This window comes from Akebia trifoliata, chromosome 2, assembly GCF_017979445.1.
Source record: "Akebia trifoliata isolate Shusen 1 chromosome 2, ASM1797944v1, whole genome shotgun sequence".
In the NCBI taxonomy this organism is placed as follows: Eukaryota; Viridiplantae; Streptophyta; class Magnoliopsida; order Ranunculales; family Lardizabalaceae; genus Akebia; species Akebia trifoliata.
The window spans coordinates 31,774,614-31,798,037 of record NC_141376.1 but is presented as its reverse complement, the minus strand read 5'-3'; the positions used below and the strand labels follow the sequence as shown (position 1 = coordinate 31,798,037).

Below are 23,424 nucleotides of genomic sequence, written 5' to 3'. Positions count from 1 at the left end.
AATGAAACTTTTTTGGTGAGAAGTTGCGTGCCTTTAATGGTGTTTATACAGAGGGCCGGTTCAGTTGATAAGTTCGAATATTTACGTGGTAACTATTTCCTCGTCTACTAAATAGGAATTGAAGACGAGAGACCGAGAGAAAGGGATGGGTTTCAATAGAAATCGAAGAAAATGGGGGCGAGAGAGAGAGATTCTGTGATTTCAATCGACCCAAAGAGAAGAGACAGTCAATCCAAAGAGAAGAGTCTTTTTAGAGTTATTTGTTTGTTTAAAAAATAACAAAAAATGAGGGAGTTTTCTATAAATATATAAAAGAACGAGTTCCTTTTTTAAGGATTTGAATTGACATTAAAAAAAATCTCAGTCGTTGTTTTCTCTAAATCCAGCGGATGAGAAACATGGGTTTCTCATTCGATTTCTAAGACGTCCGTCGAACCATCCCCTATATATATAATCCAACCTAAATTATGGAGCCTCAAAAGTCAAGATTCTACTCAATAAAAAAGGAAGAACAAAAAAACACGGAACTGTCGCTGGTGGCTACTTCATACATATCTAAAACTAGGGGTGCAACTTAATTCGGTTCAAACCAAGAACCAAACCAAACCATGAAATTTAGATTGGTTTGATTCGGTTTAAATTGATATCGGTTCGGTTTCGGATTTAAAAAATAAAAAATCAATAAATTTGGTTTGGTTCTTGGTTCAAGTAATATAAAAAATCGAACCAAATCGAAAATCGAAATAATATTTATTTAAAATAAAATTTATACTTATATTTATATTTCATTTTTACAAAACCTCTCTCGTCTCTCTCTCTCGCCTGTCGCATCTCTCTCTCTCTTTTGTCTGTTGCCTCTCTCGTGTTTGCACCTGTTGCCATCGGCTACCAGCAGCTGCCACCGATGATCTCTCTCTCTCTCTCTTTCTCTCTCTCTCTCTCTCTGCGACTTGCTGCCATGGACTGCCACCGATGATCTCTTTCTCTCTCTCTCTCTGCAAGCTGAGAACGATCCTATAAAGACATGGTCCAAGATTTGAATCAGTGGACCATTTAGCCGTTAATCACTCTCTGATCACACGGTCATGGCTCATCCACCAGACTTAGATTCTTGTCTCTTTAGAACTCCAGGATACAGAGGTATGACCCTATAGAACAGATCCTGTTCAAGTAAGGTCTTTGAAGCCTAGAAGCTATCGAATGATTGTCTGAAGCAATGATATCTCCTCGGGATTTCCAACTTCAAAAGTCCAAATAATCCCAGAATGGATTCAGAAGAAATATGGGTTCTTCTTGTTTTCTCTAGTTCTTCTTTTAAGGACCCAAGAAATCTGTCTCTCTCTCTGCGGCTGTGACCTGTGGTTGCGGCTGTGAGTTACGATCAAACCCTAAATCTCTTGGCAGAAATGAGGGAATTCTTCGCAACCCATGGAACCGAACTGAACCAAACCGTAATAACGTAGGTTTGGGTTGGTTCGGTTCTAGAACAATTTGGTTCGGTTCTGATTCTCATATGCTGGAACCGATGTGGATTGGTTCGGTTCTAATTTTGCTCTAACCCGAACCAACCCGAACCAAGTTGCACCCCTATCTAAAACAATAGTGATAGCATACGTAGGCTATCAAACAGATTCAGGAATATTTTATTTTTTATTTGGTGTGTGATAATTAATATGATTATTGTGAAATTCAAATTCAGTTAAATACTTGACCCATTTATTTGACTAGATTTAATATTTTAAAATATTGAAAATCATTTTTAAATATTTATACATTTAATATATTAGTAAAGTGCATGTCTGATGCACATGATATAAGTTTATTTTGTATCAAATTAACATTCATTAATCTAGAAGAAAAAAAAATCTAACCTTTACAAATTATATATTTCATTTTTTAATACGTCATACTTGCAAGTGGGTTATTGGCTAGAACATGATTGGATTTAAAAGAATATCTCCATAAAAAATTACAAAGATTTTCCATTTAGCATCATAACTTGATTGTGCAAGTTCCAATATTTAGTAATCAGGCATTACTCTTCTCCTAGTGAACACACTTTTCTTTGATTCATAAGTTATTCATAAGACGACATTAATCAATTTATATGCTTACATTTACAAGCTCATGAAAAATGCCACTTCTAAAATAACTTGATTTGTTGAATAATGTATGTGTGTGTGTTTTTTTTAAAGACTTATGTACCAAAATAAAATCTAAAATTCACCCCACATGTGGCCTTCAATAGTTTAGTGTACTATTTACCATCTCTTAAACATTTTGCGCTTTTATTTAAGTAGGTGATCCTTGAGTAGGGGCTTGAGGAGGCAACAAGCATGTTGCACTGCTAGAAGATGGGTATCATCGGTAGTCTCAATAGCTTTTATGTCATTTTCCAAATTATCATTTCACTATGTCATGATCCCACAAACCCATTTAAAAATAAATATTTTTGTTAAGCTAGACAATCCAATTGAGAGATAATCATGACACCAAGGTGAATTAGAGGTTGAACCATGTTTTTCCCTTCATGGCCATCAAATGCAAAAAAGTATTCTAATGTCAAGTATTTAATGGATGTTCGAGCTGTAGATTATGATAAAATAAATAACAAAATAAAACATTGGTAAGTAGGGATCAGTCCATAGAGACAACGTTAATATGGTAATTTTTTTTTATTCAAATCCAATTTAAGTTTACGTAACCGATTAAAAATAGTTTTTCGAGAAAAGATTATCTAAAATAAAATACTAAAAGAAAATAGTTTTTAATACTATGAAGAAGTGTAGATCAGTCAAATCCACAATTACAAGTTCGATTAACAAGCTTACAGTCCTCTATTTATCTCAATCCACTAAACAAAGCTAATGTTTGTGGATCGAAATGTTTAGATGTGATATTAGAAAATAGATTCAAAAGTATGCGATTAATGTATTAAGTCAATATTATAAGAGAAATATTGAAGGTTCTTTGCAAAGTATAATTTATCTTGAACTTATCTAAGTATAAACCATCAGAACAGTTAGAACAATCAGCATTCCAACTACTAATATTTATTTAATAAATTTCACAATAAACAAGAAAGCATAACTATGAGAACAATAAAAAGAAATTAATAGAAACTTACTCTAGCTTCCTCGACCGATCTAATGGGGAGTTTTAGCTGATGGTAATCGCAAAAACAATAAATGAAATAAACATAAAAGAGAAAAAGAAATTGTGGACGAGAAAATATAATTATTCTTTATTGTTCTTGATTCTAAAACTCACAGAGTCTTATTACAATCTTCAAACTAAGAAAGACAAAATATATATATATATATATATATATATATATATATATATATATATATATATATATGAAAACCTAAAACTAAAAAAATAGAAGAAAGAAGTTGATCTCAAGGGAGATGAAATGAAATATTATACAGTCCAGATTAGGATTTTTAATGTTTTGAAAACTTTCCAAAATTACAATAACTCAAAAATCCTACTTCAATATGAATGGTATTCAATCACAAATATTATATGTTAATATCGAGGTTTGACTCCCTAACATTACCGTGGTGCCCTCGTTAACTAAGATGGGGAGATAAATTTTGGTCCTTGGTCTTATTTCAGATCTTGGATCATAGTGGTATCTTCGGATTTTTCTAATTCGTCTTGAAATTTTGTGAATTTTTTTCGTTACACGAAAATAACAATAATTAATTCTAAAATATATTATTTTATTAAAATCAATAATTCTTATGGACTAATAATGAATTATATCTAATTAAAGGGTTTAGTGTATAATTTACTATTAAAGTCTATGTAATTAGGATTCTATAAACTATTTTCTAGACCTTAATCATACCCCAAACCCAGATTTTACTAGTTTCGAGTAAAAGTAAAGTAAAAATTAAAGTACAGACCACTTTCGTAGGTTACATGATTGCATTTAGCAAATACCGCAAACCCTTAAATCCCTAGATTACCCCTAGTAGACAAGCTTAACTCATGAGGATTTGCAGTGAATATACCCACAAAAATTCTAATACTTTACAGAAATATCTAAATCAAACTCAATGGATGTAAGGCAAACATAACAACATTTTACAAATTAGTCACAAGTCCTTTACGTTTAAACAAAGTTTTAATTTTTATTCTTCACTTTGAAAATTTTCAAGAGTAATTTGAGTGCTCATGCAATTTTTCTGATTTTTCTTTTAAAAATAACATCTTCCAAAAATAAGATTTTATCTCCTAACTGCCAAGAATGTTTGGTTCTACCTCAGTTCTAAATCAAAATTAAGCATCCTGTCTAGGATTGTGAGAGGTGTGGATGTTCACTTTAATACCTCTAAGGGATTTTATTTGTGATATTCTAGCTTACTCACGTTTTTACCATTGACAACTTTCACCCTACTGAAATTATTTGATCTCATTGGACTCTTTTCATTTTGTACTTTTTTCAATTCTAGTTTTTTTTTCTTTGATTTGGTCTTCTTCACATTTTTTTACTTTTTATTTTCTCAACTTTTTCAGACTTCATTATTTTTCTGGTGTTCTTTTTCAAGATACCCAGTTTAATCATATGATTACTATCTAAGTCTTATTAATCTAGTTCTATTTTTGTTCTAACCAACTAATCAAAGGACAAGAAAGTCATAGTTCACTAAATTTTGTGTCCCCTAACATTCTAGATAGAGAAGAGTGTCAATTATTATTCTATAAAATCTTATTTTTCTGGTGACTCAATCAGAAGTGTCGTGAAATTTTCAAAGTAATCTTTTGATTTTTTTGATGAGGAATAATAAAAAGAACTTATGATAAAAAAATTAGGACACGAGCTTGAGATTTGAAGTTCATATGTAAAAAATACATACAAAGATTTTTGAAGAAAATATTTAAAAGTGTTATATATTTTTTTGATTTTGGATTTTTTTTAAACTTGACAATAAATTAATAATGCAATTATGAACTAACCTAATACCCCCCAAACCTAAATGAAATATTGTCCTTAATATACAAGTAGTACGGAAAGAGAAAAAAAATATTAGATCATACCTAAAATGAATTGTGCATTAATGTGCAACTTTTATTTACAACTAATTTGAGAAAAGTGAAAGTTCTAATAATGATAATTTCCGAAACAGTTTTGCATAAAAGAAATCCTACCTAAAAATTGAAAACAACATAACTAAGAAATTAAAAACATCTTAATCTAAGAAAAAAAGAAATTTGTATCTGAACTCCCGCGTGCGTGTGCTTGCACGTGCCTTATTCTCCTCAATATAGGTCAACATCAGTTTTTGTTGCTCAATCAACAATTGTTGACCAGTTTACAGTCCTAGTAGCGATGGTTGATTGGTTTAGTTGAAATTTGGCTTGAAGATGAAGAAAATGAGAAAGGGATTATGATTTGAGGGTTTTTAAGAGGAATTTTTTCAAGAAAATAAATTTTACAAGAAAATTTTAAATTGGAAAATAAATTTTCTAAGAAAATTATTAAAAATTTTCAACCCTTGTACCCCTTTTTGGTGAGTTCAAATTGGGAGAAAGAAGGAAGACTAAAGTCCTAAGTGGAAACCTAAAATTACAGGAAAAAAAATCCTAACTATTCAAAAACAAAGACACATGGGTTACCTCCCAAGAAGTGCTAAGTTTAATGCATTCAATTGGACCTATCAAAAGATTCGATTCATAAGTATTTTCCTAGCATCTAATTTGACGAACATGGAGATCGATTTCTTACCTCAAATGATAGACAAATAGATTTGGATCATTGTTAGGTCATGAAAATTATTTTTTTAAATGATCAACATCCCTCGTTTGTCTTTACTTCTTAGTATCATCACCTTTTCGAAATAATTTTTAATCATCGTATTCCCTAAGAGAATGAAAGTTATAAGATAAGCAAGGTCTTTACAATCTTGTGAAAGGATACGCTGGAAGGGGTACGAGGTTAAATCAGTAGTGGTCGGAATTGGTGTAACTAACAAATTAGAGTTGATCCTTGATTTTTCTTAGACAACATTCTCCTTTGATGGTGGATCAGTTTTCTTAGCCAAATTTGTACTATCAACTTCTTATTGGGAATTTGAAACACAACTTGACTCACAGGAATTATCTCATTTGAAAATTGATTATTTCTTTTTCTTCTAAGGGCACAGCGAGTTGACCTAGTTAGACTTCCATCATTGTTTCGGTTGGAGCTATAATCATATTGATTTGTGTTTGAACCTCAATTGAAAAGGGATTATCAATTATTGATAGATAATCATCAAAATCCTCAAAAGAGTGGAACTAGTCTCTAAGAAATTTTTTGAAAGAATGGTGGATTTTTTGAGATTAGCTAATCAATTTTTCTTAGATTAATTAAGGTTTGATCCATGTCCTGTTGTTGTTGGAGCTATTGTTGTTGGATGAACTGTAGCTGTTGAATGAATTGTTGTTGTTGATTTAGAAACTTAGTATCAAGGATTCTAATGACAGTTGGAAGAAAAGACAAATATGAGTGATTGGATGTTAACTCAAGCTCTACAGCTCTATAATCAAAGAATTATTGAGAATCATAGGATTACTAGGGAATTATGGTTGTATCCATCATTGAGGTGTCATACATATAGAAATCCTCATGATTACCAAAGTGACTACCCTGAGTGAACTCATTCTAACAATGTATGGTATATGAGGAAAACCAATTATCTACACGATATGGCTGGTTGAACAAACTAGGTGTTGACATCCAAGAAGAATTTTGGGAATTACGCATATTGGCCTACTTGTACGAAATATGGGCAGACTCGAACAATGCTCGAGAGAATGACCAAAATTATCACAAAAGACGCACGGGATCCATGATTCTCTCCTAAATTACATGATGATGTAAATCTACTTGAGGTTCTGTATCTACTTTTTATTTAACATACACTACATACTAGCATAGAAAGTAAAAAGGAATTCACACGTACTTTATGGGTTTTTATTAGACTAGATAGCTCCTAACTATTTTAAATGGATAACTTAAGCCTCCAATCGAGTTCTCCGAAATCGAAATCAGCCAATTTAATCCCCAAATGAGAATGGTGCACAATACTGAGTAAGGACACTCTTAAATCACCTCTTTATCTAGAATAGATGTAGTCTATCCCCCTAGTATAACAAGGTATAGCGGGGCCGGATCTCGCTTAGACACTGACCCTGATCAAGAAGTGCAATTGGTGCAACTCAGGCTAGTTTTGCCTATTGAGCTTGATGAGACCTATAATCGAGTCTAATTAGGTTTTAATTAAATTTGGCTTGTGTAAATTAATTTCCTTTTAAGACAAGAACTCGATGATGAAATCCGATTCTTATTTTGTTTGTATCAACCTCATAAAGGTACCCTTTTTACTATTGTGTAATTGGAAGTGTGCAGTTAACTTACTCAAATTCGATTCAGAAACCCACTTACAAGAATTGCGTGAGGGTTTGGAGTCTTACTTCCTATTCTAGATTGGTGATGATTGAGTTGAGTCAACTTAGGCCACTGACACCAATTTCGGTGTACGAACTCAAGGGGCTAAGACAATTACGTCCCACTATCATCCTCTCCTGATTCTATTATAGTCTGAGCCTTCTCGGATTATAAAAAAATCTTAAAGTTTCTATAAAAAAATCCTATTACAATTTTATACTAAATAGAAATTAAAAAAAAAGAAAGGCTTTGTTTCTTCGTTAAAGAATCAGATCTTAGTGGTGGAATAAAACTTTTCAACCATGTTACTCATTGTCGAATCCTTCGACTGAAAATAGAAGAAAAAACAAAGTTAGAATTCCAAAAAACTTATATGTTCATTGAGATCCAGAGGTCTGAAGAAAAAATTTGTTAAAATTTTAAGCACGAATCTTGAGGTTTGATCGCAATGCCTTAGTTAACTAAGGCACCGTGGTAAAATTCTAATGAAATTCGCTCAAATTTTAGGATTGTGTTCTTACTGACTTTAGAAATCCAGCGAATTATTTTTTGGATTTTTTTGAAATAAAAATTTTGATTGATAAAAATCGAATCGAATTTTCGGATAAAAGATATTGGATTACATCGTAGTCCCCGGTAACGACATCAATTTGTTCGAGCTGTAGATTATGATAAAATAAAGAATAAAATAAAACCTTGCAAGCAAGGATCGATGCACAGAAACAATGTTAATCCAGTAATTTTTTTCTTCAAATCCGATTCAAGTTTACATAATCGATTAAAGATAATATTTTAAGAAAAGATTATCTAAAACAAAATACTAAAAGAAAATATTTTAAAATACTATGAAGAAGTGTAGATCAATCAAATCCACCATTGCAAATTCTATTAACAATCTTATAATTTTCTATTTATCTCAATCCACTAAACAAGGCTAATGTTTGTGGATCAGAATATTTAGCGGTGATATTAGAAAAGAAATTCAAAAGTATGTGATTAATATATTAAGTCAATATTATAAGAGAAATATTGAAGGTTCTTTGCAAAGCATGATTTATCTTGAATTTATCGAAGTATAAACCATCAGAATAGTTAGAACAATCAACTGATAATATTTACTTAATAAATTTCACAATAAATAAAAAAACATAACTACAAGTATAGTAAAAAAAAATTAATAGAAACTTGCTCCGGCTTCCTCGACCAATCTGACGGGGAGTTTTAGCCGATGGTCACTGTAAGAACATTAAATAGAGAAAACATAAAAAAGAAAAAAAATTACAAATGAGAAAATGGAATTCTTTTATGTTGTTCTTGATTATGAAACCGACAGAGTCTCCTTACAATTTTCAAACTAAGAAAGACAGAAAAAATAGAAAAACCTAAAACTAAAATAATAGAAGAAGAGAAGTTGATCTCAAAGGAGATGAGATGAGATACCCTTTGACTCTGGTCTAGTATCTTATTTATAGAGACCAAATTAGGGTTTCTAGGAGAATTAGAGTTTCTAGGATTTTAGAAACTTTTCAAAATTACAACAACTCAAAAATTCTACTTCAATACGAATGGTATTTAATCGCAAATCTTCTATGTGAATCTCGAGGTTTGACTCCCCGATATTACTGTTGTGCCCTCGTTGACTAAGGCGGCGTGGTAAAATTTGGCTGAATAGGCTTGGATTTTGGTCTTTGGTTTTATTTCAGATCCTAGATCACGATTATATCTTCAGATTTTTTTAATTCGCTTTGAAACTTTGCGAATTTTTCATGTTACATGAAAATAACAGTAATTAATTTTAAAATACATTATTTTATTAAAATCAATAATTATTATGGACTAACAATGAACTATATCTAATAAGAGAGTTTAGTGTATAATTTACTGATAAAGTCTATGTAATTAGGGCTCTAGAAATCATTTTCTAGACCCTGATCAATGGATATGTTTCATATTAATTCTCATTTTTCATTGTATGGATACTATCCTATACAATGAAAAAGGGATATGATTGTTTCACCGAACTAATAAGTTCAGAAAAAAATCTCACTTGTATGTGCAATCAAGTTTAGAATAAGCATTATATGATGGAATATAAAACCATACATTTAAATTTATATTAAATACATTTCATGGAATGACTAGCATACCTTCTTACCAAGTCTGGTAAAGTTATTCCAAATAATTTGAGCCTCCATTGAATGTTGTGAAAAAAATATGGCTTGATTATTTTTATGAAGTTTTTTGCATGGACTGTGTGTTTCTAATCTAATAATAAGATTATGATTATACTTATGCTTTACAAATTTTGTTACTGTTTAGAATTTTCATGGGATTTGTATTTTAGAACTCACGTTTTATTTTTTTTTCTTTTTTTTCCCGCTTATTTTATGTTCCATCAAATTTAGAACAATAATAAATTTAAATTTCAACACAAAAAACACCAAAATTATCAAAAGTTGCATCAATTCAAGTTAAATCAACTCATCAAATCATCAAGTTTATATCCATATGAGCTTGGACCAAGTTAAGGGGACTGGGATTGGTACTATTTAAACAAGCTATTTACCTAAAGCTCTTCTACTCTATAATTGATCTTGGTGTTGACGATACAAGCCTCATGCTCATAGTAACGAAATATTATAGCAATGGAAAGTCAAAAAAGAAGCATCACTTTCTAGATCAAACTAATAACCATTAGAATTTTCAAAAACACACCTAGAACATCCAAACCCATAAATCGATTTTTTCAGTCACAGTGATAATTCAATGCACTTCCATATCACAGGAAAACATCTCATAAAAAAGGTCATTATTATAATTAGTTTACTTTGATCAAATGTAATTGTCATATGAAATCACAATCACAATAGGAAAAAATAATAATAACAAAGACAAAGCCACATTTCAAATAATTTAGAAAAACAATTTATAAGGTATGCAATTTATAATGTGTTAGGGATTTAGGAGTGTACATTTGACGCACAATGAAAATCTAACCTGCAATCGCATCACGTTTACCAGCTGTCAGAGATTGAAGATAGAACCAACCCGTCCATGTCAATGCCACTAAAGTAAAACAAAGTTTTCACACCTTAAACTCCAGGGTCCTCGATAGAAACTCAGATAATAGAACTTAGAGATAAGAGAGAGAGAGAGAGAGAGAGAGAGAGAGAGAGATGTTTTCTTCTCTTATATATCTATTGTATCATATACAAGCCCCTTTTATAGGAATACAAATTCTACAGATCATAATGGGTTGGCAAGAAACACAATGGGTTATAGTCCCATGGTGCATTGGGCCCCCATGTACGTGTGGGATCCACTCTATTTCTCACTTACACTTAAGCAAATTAATAGGAGAGTGGGAACATTTATAAGTTGAGCATAAGTCTTATATTTATTTGATGTGAGACTAAAAATTTATAGAGTAATCTCTACAACTCTCAAGAGAAGTAAATCAAAGAATTTGACTTTTCAACTATCACAAATAAGGAAAATGCATTTTTAACTAAGATTTCATAAAAAATGGAAATACCCTACACCTACCACACTCAAGAGAAAAAGAAGGTCTTGAATTCAAATCTTGTCCCCAACAAAACTCAATAAATAATAGTAACTATGAATCCTACAACAGAAAGTAAGAGCATGAGTTAGTGAAAAATCAATGGGAGAATTGTGGACTTAGGTCAAATGGGTTTGATTGTGACTTAGGGCTTAAGCATAGGCTTTGGTTTTGGTGGTTTAAGAACCACCTCAATTATTTCAATATGTTGGCCTATTTTGTCTTAGATGGGATTTATGCCACCAGTTCATCAAATCTTTGATCATTGAATTTTGGGCTCCATTGAGTAAATCACGTTCTTTTATTCAATTCGTTTCATTGTACCACAGTAAATAGTAATCAAAATGAATAGTAATAATGATGAAAGTGAAATAAACATATTCAAGTTTACTTCTTGATTTTGCCACATTTTCAGTTTTTGTTCCTCGAATCTCTTTGATCTTCAATTTATGATCTACAAAAGTACACCAAAAATTATAATTTCTAGTTAACATTTATTTATGCAATTTATACTTTTTAACTAAATGCAAGATTGCATGTATAAATACTAGCGTTATGGTAAAAAAATTTGTTAAGTATCGTAATAAATACATATAAAGTATGGATATTTAGACACTTGTCACCTAATAAGCCAACATCTCTCACTTGTCCATTGTGAGGCACGACTCTCTTCTCATCTCAAGTTATGAAAGTATTATCTTCATACAAGGGGAATAAGGTGTGCGACTAACGAGAGTTCATTTTTCGGAGAGAACATTACGCCAAATTTCTATCCAACTAAAAAAACATATCTCATCTCATGCAACTCACACAAGCCCTACGCCCAAACTTATTTGGCCACATTAGATTGAGCATTTTTCAATCCTTCATGAGCCTAAGCTCATAACACTACTCAACTATGTACACAATACACAAGCTTCTTTTCAAAAACAAAATAATTTATATATCTATACATATATTTGAAGAGTTAGATTTAAGAGACAAACTTTTAGACGAAGCATTTTGTCCTATATGGGCTAAAAGTCTCGGAATAACCTGATCTTTTTAGAGAATGATCTCTATGGTGTGGAAATTAGCCCATTCTAAAATTTATAACCCTAGTTTATAAGTTGAAGAATTGTGGATTGTCAATTTTTTATCATTAGTTTGTAACCACTTTTCATGATGTTAGAATTTTTGAAATGAGCGGAGTTCTTGTCAAGATAATCTACTCACAAAAAATCAGCCTATTCCAAAACTTCTTAGCTATATAAGACAAAACTTTGTCTAAAACGTTGTTTACAATTTTGTTTATCGAACGCTACCCAAATTTGAATATATGATAACATGGAAAAGCTTTTTAAAAATATATGTACAGGTACAAGCTCTAGTCATTGTGTTCAAATTATCATCACTTTCCTAATCATGTTCCATTAGACCTTATCAACCATGATCATAGGTGACACGCTAGAGTAATAAGTAGTGATCTCTGCTTCACAACATAGTCATTAGTCACCAAGGGCACAATGATTACCTACTTATTCAACGTATTGACATAGTAAGGAAATATGAAATCATATACTTACTCATGTAGGTAAAAACAGTTCGAAATAAATAATACATGCAGTATGGAATTTAGATGAGCCTAATTGTAAACGACTATCAAAATTGTTTGAACGAGTGTTTTAATATTTTGTAATGTTGAGATTATAATCTCAACCAAACCTTAACAATGTTTGAAAAGTGTTATGATCTTTTCTTGGCGTGTGATAAATAATAAAAGAAATTGAAGTGTAATAAGTAAAAGTTGGGGTGCCAATAACAGTTCTAACAAATATTATGCTAAGTGTCAAAGGGTGTACATTATAGATCATAATTGCAATTCTGTAGAAAATCCGATAATGTAAAAGGTGATACATTTTTGAAACATACCCCTAGAAAAGTTACCTTTATAAACAATTATTTTACATTCGATTTGAGATAGTAAATACATAAATAAATTTGATTCTTTTATGGGAAAATTACTTAATGGTCCCTGGCAGAAGGTTTTTTTTTATAATTAGTCCTTGACTTTTAAGGTTAGCTAAATAGTCCATTTAGTAAATCCTTTTTTTTTTAATCAGTTCTTGAACTCTATTTAGCAATCTAGACATTTCTCATGATTGAAATGTCGAAATTGCCCTAACCATTTCAACTCATCATTTTTGTTCAAAAAAATTGGATTTCTAGCATCCCCATCGAGTTTTGGAGACTTCATTCCGATGAAAAGGAATTGAGAAGGAAGAAGAAGTCATTTTCAAGGGGTTTGAAGATGTATGTAAAAAAAAAAATTAGGATTTTTCAATTATTTTGCTTCATTTTTTGATAAAAATCGATCAAGGATGGTTCTTTTGGTTTGAAATCATCTACACAAGTCGTTATGTCAAGGTTAAGTTGATATTTCCACGCATTTTGGTTGAAAAAACTCAAAAAACAAAAAAAACAAAAATTGAAAACAAGTGGGTTTTACAACGTTTAGGTCTATAATTTTTATTTTTGAGTTCAATATTTAAAAAAAAAATTGTCGAGCTCACCAATAATAATTGTAGACCTCACCAATTTTTTTTATTGTCGAGCTCATCAGTTTTAATTAATGTCGACGTCACCAATTTCATTTATTGTCAAGCTTGCCAAAAATTATTATCGAGCTCGACAATAATTGTTGTTGAGTTTGACAATTTTTAAGAAAATGCCAAACTCAATAATAAAAATATTGAACTAAAAAAAAAAAAAAAAAAAAAAAAAAAAAATTATTGAGCTCTAAGTTGTAAAACCCACCCTTTCATTTTTACAAGTTTTTACAACTAAAATACAAGGAAAGATCGACTTAAAACTTGACATAACGACTTCTGTAGATGATTTCAAACCAAAAAGAACCATCCTTGATCAATTTTCATCCAGAAGCAAAGCAAAGAATTGAAAAATCCTAGTTTTTTACATACTTTTTACATATATCTTGAAAATTGTTAAAAAAACCTTTGAAAATGGCTTCTTCTTTTGCAAATCCTTTTCATTGGAATAGAGTCTCCAAAACTCGATCGAAATGTTGGAAATCTAATTTTTTTAGATGAAAATGGTAAATTTGAATGGTCAGGAAAATTTTGACATTTCAATTGTGAGAAATGTCTAGAGTGAGATTCAGGGATTGACTAGAAAAGACAAATTTAATAAATGGATTATTTAGCTAATCCCTAAAAGTCAAGGATTAATTATAAAGAAAACCTTCCGCCGCCAAGGACTATTAAGTAATTTTTTCTTTTTTTTATTAATAAGATTTTATCTAATTGTTAAAATTGCTATTTAGGGTACTATGACTAATTTCCATTGATCAAGGAGTTGACCAATGAGCTATGAGAATCTTGAAAGTCCTAAGAAAATATTATAGATTATTTAGGTGATTAGTTTAAGGCGAGCATGGGAAACCTAGACAACTAGCTTCTTACATCTAAAATGGTCATGAATATGGATGAAGGTAGCGCTTCATTTTTATGATTATTTATATGAATCCAATAGATGGGTATTGAACTGCTATAATAGAAACTGCACATACATTATATGGATGATTGATTGTATGTATAGAGACAACTTGTATCGGAAAGATTGTCTCTGACTCTTTCATTGGCAAATATAGACAAATTAGTTATTAGGGTTGAGGGTCTTATTAGTCATTAAGTAGAAATTTACTAACTTTGATTGTACTTAAGTAGACATAAAACTATTTATGGGTGGGTATATATTGAACTAGTAGAGAACTGCTCGAGTGATTGTAAGATTTCAACAGGGGATCCATTCCCATTTTGATCTAAAGTTAATTTTCTTCATTCACTATTTTGATCTAAAGTTAACTCTGCGGGGTACGTACGATTGCTTATCATAAGGTTTAAAAAAATTGAAAAAAACTTGAGGGGACAGTTACTTTATAAAGGATTTAAACGAAAATTTGAGGTGCAATCACTTTATAAAGGATTTAAATAAAAAAAATTGAGGGTGGACAATTGTCCCCTCTCGCCCCCTCCTGGATCCACCCCTAATTCTTTAGTTGTAATAGAATTAACTTTATTTGTTGTTTTCTTCAGGAGGAACTAAGAGACACTATCCGATGTATTCGATGTACTCCGTGTTCTGGTAAGATCTCAATCTTTTTCTTCATTGCATATTTTGGTTCGAACTTCTGGTTGCTTACTGATTTTATCTGGAAAATTACTTAATACGCCCTAATAATATATGTTTTCTTTAATTTTCTTAAAAAATTAAAAAACTTTGTATGGAGTATTTTGGTATTTCAATTTTTTTTTTCCTAAGTTTAGAGGGCATTTAGTTGGAAAAACTTTTTTAACTGGATTATTAAGTTAACCCCAAAATATACGGGTCATCATGGTTTTAAAACTCAGTCGAACGTATGTCTCATGTCTTTTCGACATTGAGACAATGGTTTTTAACCATTTAAAACTCTGATGAAGGAGATGAAGGTTTTCACCCCATTTGGACCCAAACCCTTTGTTCTCTAGTTCACTTCATTGAGAAGAGGAGCAAAACCCGGTTTGTGGGTGAAAATGATAGGGTTTCGATCATGAAAACGTTAAAACTCGTTGGTCTCAATTATCTTGGACTAGACTTTCTATATCTCCTCCTAGACGTCTTGTTCGTCTCGTGAGATTCCACCAAGTAATCAAAGATCGCCTGTCCATCTCGTCCATGCCTGATACCAAATTAACTCGGGCGATACGACTCGGTCTCGGATGAGTTTTGAAACCATAGGGGAATTACCTTATGTTAAGGTTTCTTAAGTGTGTTCTCTTACTAAAAAAATGGAAGAATGGCTCTGATACCAAATGAAGCAATGGGAAATATAAAAAAAGAACACAAATAAAATTAAAGAATAAGGAGGATGAGAGAGAAAAACACTAGGTAGAGGGGTATATATAAACCCCAAACTCTCTCTATCAAGGAGTATTCTTATAAAATAAAAAAATAGCCAAAAGTTCGTTTGATTCTCTACAACCCATCCTTTTGTAGATACTCAACCAAGAAAAGTAAAATTACTAAACTACTCCTAATCACCCAACACACTACATGAAAATTAACAAATAAACTTTACAAAACAAGTCATGGCCACCACTTGCATTTCTTCGGCTCTAGTTGCTTTATTAAAACATCTTTATTCCTTCCCCCCCTCTCCTCCTCCCAAGATTCTTTAGGGGAGAGATTAACTTTTTGAGATTGACTCTCCTCTTTGAGTAGAGAGACAATTTTAGTGGGGGATTTCGTTGTTTCCTCTTTGGGAGGTTGATTCCCTTCTTTGAGCTTTTTTCTTACAAAGGTTTTTATAGTTTTTCACTTCTTTGTTACTTATAATTTCTTAGCTTATTCTTCTGCTCCCTTTTGTATATACACATAATCAGCTAATGATATTAAACTTGGATAAAATAATCTTTAATTGAAGAAGGCTACTTTCATTTAAATTTACATACACTCTTAGCACATTTGGAAGGAACATAGGTATTAAGTTTTTGTCAACATTTAAGATGCCTATTACACAATAACACAAGGTTTATTTCTCATCTCCTGTGAGATATTTACAGCTCTTACAACCTATGGAAAAATGTGATCAAATTGTATGTCAGTATAGTTTTTATAAAAAGAATAATATAGTAACGCTGCCAACCTTATTATTGTTATCTTTATCAAATAGAAGATCAGATCACGTACAATATGGTAGTGGTAGTATTGTTATCTTTGGATTACCTTATCGCCTGAATATGTTCAATAGCTCACACTTGTTGTACGAAAAGCAATCAAAATGAGTTTCTCAAAACAATACATCGATTATTTGTTTGATCAAGTGCATTATAAAATCACTTACCTGCAGGGTATATATGGATCTGTATGTGTTGTATGTAGGATTTTCTATGATTTCTAAAGCAACCATTACAAAATGGGACAGGTTTTATAGACTGCCAGGCCTCATGGCAAGCTATTAAATTTATCTAGGTCATCTACTAGATCTATATATATATATATATATTTAAAATATACTAATTCGTTAGCATTAGGAAACAAAAATGTAACAACATGCCCAAGAGATAATTTTAAGTGATCATTAGGGGTAATTTCAGTGTTCAAAACTGTGGAAATCAGATTTTTATTGAGATTTCTTGGATGAATATTACATGAGCCATGATAGGATATTTATAAGGATTACATCAACCAAGATAAGGAAACTAGCCTAACATAAATATTCTAATTTATTAGAACTTCCTAATGTAGAATATCCTAATTGATATTGCTACATAAATTATTCTCCAACACTACCTTCCTTTTGAGATGGGTACACTATCTTCTCTTTTGACATTGAAGATGCAACAAAATCATTGCTTGATACTAAAACAAAAATAGTGAATATGCTTCTTAACAGTAAATTCACTGCTTTGAAACTCTAAACCCTAAAAGTAGAAAAAATGTTGCTTGACACTGAAGAAGGCAACAAAAACTGATTAAGAAGTGATATTACTACTTTGAAACTTTAAACCCTAAAAGCAATGAAAACACTGTTTGATACTGAAGAAAGCAGCATATACAATGTCAATTTAGTGTCAAGAAGCGTATTCATTGCTTTGAAACCCTATACCTTGAAAGCAGTGAAAGCGTTGCTCGAGGTTACCTGGCAACAAAATCGCTGCTGGTTCACGGTCGATATAGTTCACTAGTGTAGAATTAGATATATTTTTTTAAAACAATTGATAAATAGCTTGCCTTTTTTCAAAAACAGACACCTTGCTTCACGTCGATCACTAAATGGGTAAAACAAGGTGAGAATATTAATTGATGTTCATCGTTACAAATAGCCCGAGTGTTTTCGCAATAGACATTGGAAATCTCAATTAATGTAAGAGAGACGGTCTTGTACGAGAAGGTTATCTATATATGGAGTATTTTTGTACTACTAAGTTACCCCCAAAAATTAGGGGGCATTACCTTATGTTAAGGTTTATTAAGTAATTTTCCCTATTTTGTTTTATTTTTTTATTATGTTCTCTTACAAAAAAAGGGTATCTCTTTTTACAGTTCTTCTTCCAAAGGCATACAAGGCCCCAGTGGAAGTTAGGCTAGCTGGTTTCTACATTGACCCAGACAAACTTGCAAAAATGGTTCGCGAGCATGATATAGAAGGCTTGCTTGCATGCTATAAACTTGAAGGAATTGCAAGAGTCCTCTCTGTCGTAATCGAAAGAGGTGTTAATACAAGTGCACAATCTTTGAGACAGAAGCACTTCGGTTCCAATGAGTTTATTGATAAAATCTCCAGCAGTTTCTGGGCATTTGTATGTGAGGCAGTGCATGACTCCACTCTAATCATTCTGATTATCTGTGCCATTGTTTCTATCGGTCTTGGGATTGCCTCAGAAGGATGGGCAATGGGTATGCATGATGGATTTGGTATCATACTCTTTATTTTCTTGGCAGTCTTCATTACCTCAATCATCGATTACAAACAATACTTGAAATTCAAGGATTTGGACAAAGAGAAGAACAAGATTTCTGTTCAGGTCCCAAGAGATGGATATAGACAGAAGGTTTCTATCAATGATTTGGTGGTTGGAGAATCTATTCACTGGAGACCAAGTCCCGGCTGATGGGTTATTGATAGATAGTCACAACTTGTTCATCGACGAATCAAGCTTGTCAGGTGAGTGGGATCCCATCGAAGTAGGCCAACGTGAACCTTTTCTTTTATCAGGGACAAAAGTGCAAGCTGGGTTTGATAGGATGTTGGTTGCATCAGTTGGAATGAAGACCAAATGGGGAGAGTTGATACCAATTGTAAGTGAGAGGGGAGAAGATGAGACACCAAAGCAGGTGAAGTTGAATGGTGTAGCCACCATTATTGCAAAGATTGGCTTAGCTTTTGCCATGCTGACATTTGTGGCTCTGTCGGCAAGGTTTCTAGTAGAAAAAGTACTTCATAACGAGTTCTTGAAATGGTCTTTGAGTGATGCATTGAAGCTCCTGAATAATTTTTCTATTGCAGTAACTATAATCGTTATTGCAGTTCCGGAAGGACTACCTTTGGGTGTAACGTTGTGCCTTGGCTATAAAATGAAAAAATTAATGAATGATCAGGCACTCGTTAGGCGTCTCTCTGCTTGTGAGGCCATGGGTTCTGCTTGTTGCATTTGCACAGATAAAACTGGGACATTGACAACCAACCATATGGTGGTTGACAAGATATGGATCTGCGAAGAAACTAAAAGTATTAATAGTGGGGATATTATGATGTCTACGTTGTCTGAGGTGGTATTGAGCATCCTATTGCAGTTTATCTTTCTAAATACTGGTTCTCTGGTGGTGAAAGGCAAGTCTGAAAAGAATACTATTTTGGGCACTCCCACAGAATTAGCAATATTGTAATTTGGCTTTCTTTTGGGGGGTGATTTTCACACCCAACGCGGGGCAGCTAAGTTATTGAAGGTTGGGCATTTTAATTCAGATAGGAAGAAGATGTCCATGCTTGTGGTTCTTCCGACTGGTGTGCATCGAGCGTTCTCCAGTGGTGCACCAGAAATTATTATACAGATGTGCAACAAGAAGATTGGTAGCACTGGATTACTCATGAATCTATCAGAAGAACAGGTGAAGAATGTGACAGATGTAATTAATGCCTTCGCCTGTGAAGCTCTGAGAGTTCTTTGTTTGGCTTTTATAAAATTAAGGATATGGATGATACTTCCTGTAGAGATAACATTCCCACATATGGTTACACACTAATAGCGGTTGTCGAGATCAAGAATCCAGTACGCCCTGGAGTCAAGGAAGTTGTTCAGACTTGTTTAGTCGCTGGGATTAATGTGAAAATGGTCACTGGGGACAATATTGCTAGAGAATGTGGCATATTGACAGATGATGGATTGGCCATAGAAGTCAAGGATTTTTGTAGTAAGAGTCCCCAGGAAAGGAATGAATTAATACCTAAAATTCAGGTACCCACTTCATTGCATTAGAGATAACTTCTAGCTTATGACTACACAATAGAAGAATTAGTTTTTTGATATGCTACGATCATATTCATAGGTCTTGGCTTGATCCGTGCCTTCGGACAAGGCGACCTTGGTAACCCAGTTGAGAGATTTTGGGGAAGTTGTTGCCGTGACTGGTGATGGGGCCAATGATGCTCAGGTTCTACGTAAGTCTGATATTGGACTAGCTATGGGTTTAACAGGAACACAGGTTTATTCTTGCATGGCTTCTTATTTCAAATATTTCTTGTTGTATTTTACATATTTGGGCCTCTTCCTTTTATCATCATGTATCATTTTGTTTCTCTACTATTAACTTCTATCATATGTATTTGATTTACGTCTTGAGATGTGATTGCTAATTGATTTTTGATGGCCTATTTTTTTTTATGGAATTACCATATGGAAATAGTACCTATTATAATCAACTTCCTCCACTTTTCTTGGAATTGCCCTTGAGTGATTTCCATACAGAACCCATCATAGTCTCTTCAACTTTGCTATATATTAATATGTAACAAAGACACAGACATATGTCCCGGTGCCTGACATCAATACTTGGTCAAACACACCGACTTCCACTTAGCCGATGCCCTGATATGACAATATAATCTAGGGCTTAACATTGAAAGAATGTTTGTCGATAATCTTATTCATTGAAATCCTATAAATTATAGTTAAGAGCAAATTATTTGAAGAAGGTGAGATTTGATTGACAAAGTGTATTGACATGTATCATTCCTCTCCACACTTCCTGATTCCTCTACAATTTCACCATTTCCTTCTTTTCAGTTACCATATAAATTCACTTACTGAATCCCATGAGATTTCAAACCCTTGAGTGGTTCCATCTCAAACTACGATGAGAATCACTTTGTTGGCAGCAATGGTCAAAGACTCGATGCAATGTGATTACCAATTATACTTTCTTAAGTAATGATTGGATATTTTGTTCTAAACTCTTACATTTCCATCTTTACTTCGAGTAGCAATATATCATGCTGCATGTCATTCCATGCATTATGCAACTTCCTCATGGCCACTTGTGCAATATCATGACCAATCCCAATGACTTTTTTTTCTTTTTTTTTTTATACTTATCAAAAAAAAAAAAAAAAAAGATTATAAAAATGCTATGATGATGTAAGCCCTTCTGTGCATTTTACAACTTCTCTGTGTTTCATTACTAAAGTCGCTCTCTTCAGAATCTGTCTCAGTCCAACTTATTCTAAAGCCCTTAGACTCCGAATCATCTTACATAATTCTAGTTTTACATTGAGTCCCTCTCTAGTCTTATCAATGCCTTGTCAATGTGAATAACATGCACCAAGGGTCCTGCTGTTGCATGAGTTGTTACTTCACGTATAGCTAGAGAAAACATATATTGAATCAATGCTGGTTCCTGAAGGAAATCGATTTTAACCGCAAGCTGTAAAGGAGATACTTTTTTGACTCATATATTGAAGCAATGTTACTTATAGCCAGAGAAAACATATATTGAATCCATGTTGATCCCTGATGGAGAGCAATTTTAATCCCAAGTTGGAAATGAGAAGTTTTTTTACCTTTATAGTGTTGTCACTACTCACTACATCTTTTCGTCTGATGCATTTCCATTATCTTAAGTTTTACATTTTGCTGATTCTATCTACAGGCTGCAAAAGAGAATGCAGATGTAATCATAATGGATGACAATTTTGCGACTGTTGTGAATGTGGCCAAATGGGGCCGTGCCGTTTATATAAACGTTCAAAAGTTTGTGCAGTTCCATCTGACAATTATTGTTGTTGCTCTTATGATCAATTTTGTTTCAGCATGCTTCTCAGGTGCGTTGACCATGAAGCAACCCTTTTTTTTATGATTATTTTTTGTGTTCTATCAAGACAGACCTGACGGGGAAGGACAATAACCTTCTTGACTTATGTGTATAGAAAATAGACAATCAACTAAATAGGGGAAATGAGATTACCAAGATAAATCAGGATATAATCAAATAAAGATGTCTATTAGGAAATCAATCAAACACATAGAAGAAAAACCACACAGCACCAACGATTTAAGTGGTAAACCATTCTAATGTGAGTGGAAAACCACTTGACAATTTCCAACATAATCCACTATTGCAAATAAATGGTACAATGTTTTTTTTTTCTTTCTCAAGCACTTGTCCAAAAGCTTGAAGTATTACATAGAACAAAAGAAATACAAGGGTCAACAATAAAAAAGATCTCACCACAAAGCACTTTCTATTCTTAATGGAGAAGATCCAATACACCACAAAGCACTCTCAGAAATCTTGCTCTTGAGCATCAATGAAAGTTTCCAAGAAAACCCTAACCCTTTCTTCTTTTTTATTAACTCTCCATGGAATACAACAAGACCTTGTTATTTTCTTTTTAGAGATTAGATAATCATTCTAATTTTGTCGTGTAATTTTCAGGATCTGCCCCTCTTACGATTGTTCATTGGCTGTGGGTCAACATAATTATGGACAGCCTGGGTGCATTGGCACTGGGTACCGAACCTCCAAATGATGAATTGATGAAAAGGTCTCCAGTTGGGAGGGGTGTGAATTTTATCACGAGAACCATGTGGAGGAATATCATAGGTCAGAGTATTTATCAATTGGCAATCCTTGGAGTTGTCGAATTCTATGGGAAACAGCTTTTGAAACTTAATGGTCCAGATGCTAGTTCTATACTCAGTACTTTCACGTTCAATACTTTTGTTTCTTGCCAGGTATGATTTTGGTTGGTCGTTTCTAAAAGTGTGAATCTTTCTCACACTGACTTAACACCTTATAACTCTGGTTAACTTTCCAACTTCTTTCTATTAGCATTGTTGACCTCAGATTTGAAGTTTATGTTGTCCTATCCCCCTCATTTTTCATTTTTGTTACAAAATGGCATCCAATTCATATTAGAGGGAGTCAATATTTATTATGAATTCTATATTTGTTTTTAATGGTTACTCAAGCTGGCAATTATGGTTACTCAACATCCTCATTGGATTTGTAAGCATGTTCGTAGCGGTTATCTTAAAGTGCATTCCTGTTGAATTGACCAAGCATGCAGTCACTGAGAAGCATCACGATAGTTATGAGGCACTCCCTTGTGGTCCAGAGCTAGCATGAAAGAAAAAAGTATGATACAAGCCATGACTCACATTATTGGCCATTCAATATTGAACACCACAACGGGTAATTCTTCTCCCTTTTTGAAAAAAAAAACTCTTAGTGTGTGTTTGGTAACACTTCTGAAGTTTGAATGGAAGTGGTCCACCTTTAAAATTCAGACTTTAGAAGCTTTATTTCCGTTTGTTTTGATTCAGATTTCAGACTCCAAAACCAAAATTCAGAAGTTTTGAACCAGTGATGGAGAGATGTTGGA

At 32.7% G+C, this 23,424-nt stretch overlaps 1 non-coding gene and 1 pseudogene across 2 annotated transcripts; one reads left to right on the top strand and one right to left on the bottom strand.

Moving 5' to 3' along the window:
- Positions 1 to 960: 960 nt before the first annotated feature.
- LOC147410158 (small nucleolar RNA U3) lies at positions 961 to 1,180 on the bottom strand. Its single transcript, XR_015175697.1, has one exon. It is a non-coding gene; the product is annotated as a small nucleolar RNA U3 (small nucleolar RNA).
- On the top strand, positions 1,086 to 22,970 carry LOC147410157 (putative calcium-transporting ATPase 11, plasma membrane-type; annotated as a pseudogene). Its single transcript, XR_015175471.1, has 6 exons — positions 1,086 to 1,140; positions 1,320 to 1,370; positions 18,087 to 19,999; positions 20,091 to 20,246; positions 21,690 to 21,861; positions 22,476 to 22,970. The product of XR_015175471.1 is annotated as a putative calcium-transporting ATPase 11, plasma membrane-type (transcript).
- Positions 22,971 to 23,424: the final 454 nt, after the last annotated feature.